The sequence below is a fragment of the Solanum tuberosum genome, unplaced genomic scaffold (genome assembly GCF_000226075.1).
Source record: "Solanum tuberosum cultivar DM 1-3 516 R44 unplaced genomic scaffold, SolTub_3.0 scf00061, whole genome shotgun sequence".
Lineage (NCBI taxonomy): Eukaryota > Viridiplantae > Streptophyta > Magnoliopsida > Solanales > Solanaceae > Solanum > Solanum tuberosum.
Window position 1 is genome coordinate 1917631 of NW_006238993.1, and position 7232 is coordinate 1924862.

A 7232-nucleotide genomic window follows, 5' to 3' on the forward strand; every position below is an offset into this window, starting at 1 on the left:
GAAATTGAAATATGAATTTTGAATTTTGAAATTTGAAAACTTAAGCATTTTTTATTAGCTAAAAATGTTATTGAAAACTAAATAAACTAAATATGCTATTCAATAACATATAATTTCAATACAAATAAATAAACATATAAAAGAAATAAAGATCCCATGTCCCATCCCATCCTGTCCCGCCAGACCCCGTCCCATCCCGTATATATAGTGGGACGGGATGGGACAAATTTTTATCCCCAGTCTACCCAAAATCCCTGCCAATTGGTCCCCTGTCCCGTCCCGTCCCCCAGTTCCTGTCCCCGTCCCCTTGCCAGCCTTAGTAAGAAGAATAAGCCTTGACAAAGGCACAATTTATGTTTAGAAGTTTTATTGCATGTTTTCAGTTTCCTTGTAATCAAGAAGTGAATGAATGAAAACCAAAATTCCCTTTGTATTCGAATTACGTAGGGCCTGAATTCTCCTTTGGAGATATGTAGACAGCCTTTCAGGGCCCGGCCCCTATCCTTTTAAAAGTTTCTTCTCCCCTCATTCTATAAGGAAATATTGAGTTCACATCAACAGATGCCGAGAGATGCAGCAAGAAGACCTTAGTTCAACGCAGATCAACCTTCCTAATTCACTAGTCGCAAAATAAAATAGAACAAAATTCCTGCTTATTCAAAAAGTTCAGTCCACGTTAATCATGGGTTAACATGTCCTCGAATGAAGCAACTCTTATGTGTTTATATGCCTTCTATGTGATATTTTGCATCATGTTTTCATGAATTAAAACTAACAGGTTTGCCATTGAGTTGTTTTTCTTCTACATGTACTTAGAACAGATCTGTGTTGATAAGGTGGCTGATCATCCTTATTTCACAAGATCTAAGGCTACCAAAGATTCCTTCCCCTATCAAAGTTCATAGAAAGGAAAAGCAGTAATGGGTGATAAAAATGAAGAGATTGGCCTGACTGATGTTGTCGGGGCTCAGCCCGCTGTCGCTGATCAAAATGATTTAATTATACAGTTGATGCAGCAGATCACCGAAATGAGGGTCGAAAAAATGAAAGGCAAGATTTGCCTAATTTGATTTTCTCTTTCAACCCTCCAGGAGATGTAAGACATCTACTCTACTTTCCTCTGCAAACGCGAACAGGCTCAGAACCCACCCTCCAATCCTGCTAAAAAATCCCTCAACCTTCGACCTAATCGCCCCAAATCCCCATTATACCTCCGTCTCTTACCAAACACCACTCCTCCTCAAGGTACCAATCCCCAAGCACCACTTCCTCCTCAATATCTCAACCCGCAAACTTGTCCTCCCCCTCAAAACCAAAACGTTAACAACCCGCAAACCTTGCCCCATTACTAAAATAGGCATACCAACCCCCATACTTTCCCCCAAAATTACCAAACCCCTCCAAATACCCAAAATCCGTCCATTATTCTTCCCTTGCCACAAAAGACTACTTTCCAAATCCTAGTCCCAAATGAACCCTACGCCAACTGTTCCGAACTCGATCATTATGAAGAATAAGACAGAGAGTGGAGGGGAAAGGAAGAGGTAGCCAAGTTGTGTCACGACCCTGTGCTACCCCCTAGATGCGACACGACGTACACGACTCCGAAGAGCCTCATACAAGCCTCATAGCATTCATAACATTCGATATATAGAAATAGTACGGAATTAAAACTCATTTAAAATCCATACAATTAAAACATTAATTAAAACACTTGAAACACAACGGAAGTCTATTTTCTCACATGGCCATCTAAAAAAAATATCTGAAACATAAGTAGGTCACGACCCTTTACAACCGAAAAGTCAAACAATAGTCTTTTACGTGAAAGAAAATGAAACTTCAAGTACTTGTCCTCAATATATGAGGACATACCACTTAGTCTTGGAGAATCTCAATTCCAAGCTTCAACTAGAGAGAAAGCAACTCACTTGCCGGAACCTACACTTGTAGTAAAAGATGAAGATATATGGGTTAGCACAATTAAGTACTAAGTATGATAGCCATGCAAAAACCACGCTTAAAACATATATTTTATTTGAAAGTCATGATATATCCCATTTTTATAAAACTTCATGAACATAAGCATAAGAGGCATAATATACAACCATAACCAACATACAAGTCATTTCTTCACATTAGAACACAATCAACATATAACCAATTACCTTCACATTAGGCCTTCACCTCAAGTAATCCTCAAGCTATACTTTGTGCAATGTATGAATAGCGTCTCAGACCACTATCCACACTAAGTACCACCTCAAGGTCACCAAAAGTGAACTCACCATTCAACCTTTCCATCTTTACACAATATTCATACATAAGTGACATAAACATTTCATAGATCATATCATCACATAAGGACCATCATCTAGAGCAACTCTAGGTCATACTTGTGCAATGTATGAGTAGCATACCATTCTACTACACACACTAAGTACTCCTTTGAAGCCACCATAGACAAGACACATTCATACTCAATAAGTCATAACAAGGAAGTAACTCATAATACAATCCAAGTTTAGCATGCATATTTACATTTAAGCATATAAGAGTCAACATTCTTCATTTGCTTCATTTAGGACATATTCATACATTAGCCATTAAGACTTAGAGAACTCACTATGATCCTGTCAAAGGCTACTCCTGCAATGCATGGATGACATCCCATACTATCACCCACACTTTATAAAACTCCTCAAGAAACCATAATTCACATCTCACATTATGGGCATAAGCATTTAACCGACATAGACCATGTGAGATTGACATGGAATCCGGTGTCATGAAGCCCCACACGTAAAGAGGTGGTCTACTTGCCTAAGTTAAGACCGGTAACATTAGCTTAGGTGGATCCACTAGCTAGACCTATGTGGGAACATAGTTAAGGGATAAGAAATATGTTCATTGTAATCCGGCCTAACGTAGGGAGAAACTCCATCTTACCATATCCTCTCAGTGCTTAGCCTACATTCTCATAAAGTAGTTTCATGTAGATTTCATTATTGTACTTGAGAGGGCCACAAAAAATAGGCCTACCGACCCAAGATACATTACACATGAAAGGGCCACCAACATTAGGTCTACCGCTTCAAGGTACATTACATGGATAGCTCATTGACTTTCCTAGAAAGGGGCACCACCATTAGGTCTACCGCTTCAAGGTTCATCATTTCACACAAGAAAGGGCCACCAACATTAGGTCTACCACTTCAAGGTTTAACATCACATTAGTTCCTAGACTCATCATGAAAGGCCACTAACATTAGGTCTACCGATCCAAGGTTTAGCCAAGAATACTTTATCATTCATTCATTCATTCATGAAAGGCTACCAACATTTGGCCTACCAATTCAAGACATCACAATCACATTACCTCTATTTATACAAGAAAAGGATGCCTAAGCCTACCAATCCAAGACATCACAATCACTTTACTTCTATTTATACAAGAAAAGGATGCCTAAGCCTACCAATTCAAGAAATCACAATCACATTACCTCATTATACAAGAAGAAGATGCCTAAGCCTACCAATCCAAGACATCACAATCACTTTACTTCTATTTATACAAGAAAAGGATGCCTAAGCCTACCAATTAAGGATATACAATACATAGAAGAAAACCCTTCACATTCCATCATTATCATTCATGAGTGTTAATTGAGAATATGCTTTAAACAATAACACAATTACATTCTAATCATGATCATAGTTCTTTCATTGAGATCACATACATATCCTTCACATCATAATCATACATAGATTCTTCATGAACTTGCCTTTCAAGGCCATGAACCAACATCAATCCCTAAATTTTAGATACTACAATAGATAAGGTAATTAACATGATTCAATCTTTTCTTCAATATAAACATAAACAATTCAACATACTTCCACAATCAATCGATTTCCAATCTCAAATCACAACTTAGGATTTTGGGGGAAAACATGGGTTCAAGTAATAAATCATCTGAATTCACCTTTAAATCCACAACTCATTCATAATTCAATGCAATAAAGCCTTTGAAAAACGTTTGGAATCGAACCCATGCTAAAATTGAAAACTAGGGTTTTTGGGTAAACATTGGAGACTTGAAATCACTTTTGAAATTGGCTCCTTGAAAGAAACTACGTCAAGGATGAAGACCACCATGCCTTCTATGGAAGAACTCCACGAAAATCCCTTGAAAAACTTGAAGTCTTGACCTTGATAGCTTGAATCCTTCACTTCCAATGGAGGTTTCTAGAGAGAACTTTTGAGAAGAGAGGTTTCTAACTTTGGGGTGCTTTGAAATAATGAGTTGAAAATGTGTTTTAATACTTTAAAACCCCTTAAAATATGATAATAAACCAATAATAACCGTCTATTAACTCAACTAACCAAGGGAGGAATTTACTAATTTGCCCCTCCACTTGGCCGTTTTGGACAAGAACACTGTAGTGATCCATGAACCACCACCCACGGACCATGGGTGGGTCCACGAGCCTTGCTGGCAAGTCATGGTTTTGTTATTTGGGTTGAAATTTGGGACCTTGACCCACGGAGGCCATCCACGGGGTGTGGATGGACCTACGGGGTGTAGGTCCCATCCGTGGTTCACGAAAAACTTGGGCAGTTTTATCTTTTGGGACAGCCTTGGGGTTAGGCTTTAGGGTCCTCCTCAAGGTCCCCTAGGGTGGTCTTTGGGGATTTTTACCTTTACGTTTAACCCCTAAATCCCTCAACCTAAGCTCGGGACAACATTTTACAACCTCAAACCTGACAACAACTCAAACACACACACACGTTAGGCTCTAGTTTCACTTATTCATTTTACGGGTCGTTACATTATCCCCCACTTGGGAACATTCATCCTCGAATGACACTTTAAACACATTAAGGGGTTAACTACTCAAGACTAGCAGCCCATCATGCATGCAACATCATAAACAAATGCACAAAGCTAGGAAGAAACATCAACTGCACATTAATAAGCTCAATGCAACTACAAGAAAGTAGGAACTACATCTACAAACTCATTATGCATCATAACTTCAACATTTCTCATTTCATTGGAGGAATTACCTTCTCCAACTCAAATCATGCTCATCATAACATCATTAGGCACATTATGCATTTTCTCTTAAAAGCACATTTAGGCATGTTCAACAATTACCTCATGAAGCATATAGACAACTTATACGAAATGTACATTAACATGAGGAACATAATTCATATAAGCTCATTTTCTCATTTAAACATAAACTCATCGAGAAGATGCATATCATAATAAGATCATGGAAACACATAATCACACATGAATCCAAAACATGAAACAAGCTACAAGGAACTCTTGGTCTCAAACTTGAATAAGAATAGAAGGAAAGAGATAAGGATATCGGAACTCTCAACAACCTTACTGTTCAACATACTATCCCCCACTTAGGAGAAAACCCAAACTAAGGCTAACATGAAAACAACATAAGGACCTCAACAAGACATTCACAACTATAAGGAACTATCACATACCAGTGCCTTCATCCGGATTAGCTCCTTTGTCCTTGTTAGCTTGAAGCACATAGAAAAGATTCTTCCTTGGAGCATTAGGATCCGGCCCATCAAGAGAAGCTTGTTTGGCGTCCTTTCCTTTGGCCGTAAGAGTAGGACAATCTTTCACTTGGTGATCATTCTTTCCACAACCATAGCACCCACTAGCACCGACTAAGCACTTCCCATGATGCTTGTTCCCACAATTGTGGCAAATAGGTTTAGCAAATGGAGGTCCACTACCTCTCTCTTGGTTAACCTTATGAGTGCTTGAAGAATCTTGGTTTGGAGCTCTCTTCTTGAACCTAGGTTGACCTTTCTCATCGGACCTAGACCTCTTCAAGTCCCTATTCTTCCTCTTAAGTTTGGACTCCTCAATAGATTGAGCATACACCATAAGCCTAGAAATTTTCATGTCATCATGGAGCATCGCCGTACGACACTCTTCATCAACTAGGTCGGACACACCGGTCACAAATCGACTCATCTCATCACTAGGGTTGGACACCAAAGATGGAGCATACTTAGACAATAGGGTAAATTTCAAGGAATACTCCTCCATACTCATGCTACCTTGCCTAAGGTTTATAAACTCCTCCACCTTACATTCCCTCTTCTCACGGGGGAAGTACCTAACAAGGAAAGCTTTTTGACACTCCTCTCATTCTATAGGAACCGCTCCTATAGGCCTATTGCTTTTCCATTGAGTGAACAAAACTTGGGCCACATCTTTCAATTGGTAGGAGGCAAGTTTCACTTTTTCCCTAGAAGTCACCTCCATAGCATTAACTATCTTATACACCTCTTCCAAAAACTCTTGGGGATCCTCACCCACTTTAGAACCAAGGAAAACTGGAGGATTCATCCATAAAAAGTCTCTCAACCTAGAAGCCATAGTACTCACCATAGGGTTCACATTAGCCTCAACAACCCTAGTAGCTTGAGCTGTCATGGCTTCAGCTTGAGTAGTTACAGCTTGAGACATCATCAAAAGAGCCGACCTAACTTCCTCATTGGTCATAGGCAGAGCTTCAAACAATACTTCATTGCCTTGAGGAACTTGGTCACCTTGAGGGTCTTGGGGAAGAACTCCCTCGTTCACAATCTCCTCTTCCACTCTCCTTGTGGTAGTCCTTCTTGTAATCATATATTATAAACACAAGAGAAGGATTAGGAAAAGCACACTTATAGAGCTAAACTCTAAGGCACGACTTCAAGAATATGAAAGAAGTGTAACTTCCTAACATCCTATAGCCTCTCACTCAAAGATGTGTCGCGACTCACACCGATGAACGAAACTCTACTAGACGTGGCTTGTGAAACATCAACCTAAAAACCATTTCCAAAATCTTATGCTCTTATATCATGTTTTTCACGACCCGGGGAAACCCGCTAGATGCGACACAACCTACAAGACTCTGCAGAGCCTCATACAAGCCTCATAGCATTCATAACATTCGATATATAGAAATAGTTTGGAATGAAAAATTCATTTAAAATCCATACAATCAAAACTTTATGTAAAACACTTGAAACACATCGGAAGTCTATTATCTCACATGGCCATCTAAAAACAATATCCGAAAAATAAGTAGGGTCTCGACCCTTTACAATCAAAAAGTCAAACAATAGTCTTTTACATGAAAGAAATGAAACTTCAAGTACTTGTCCTCGATCTACGAGGACATACCACTTAGTC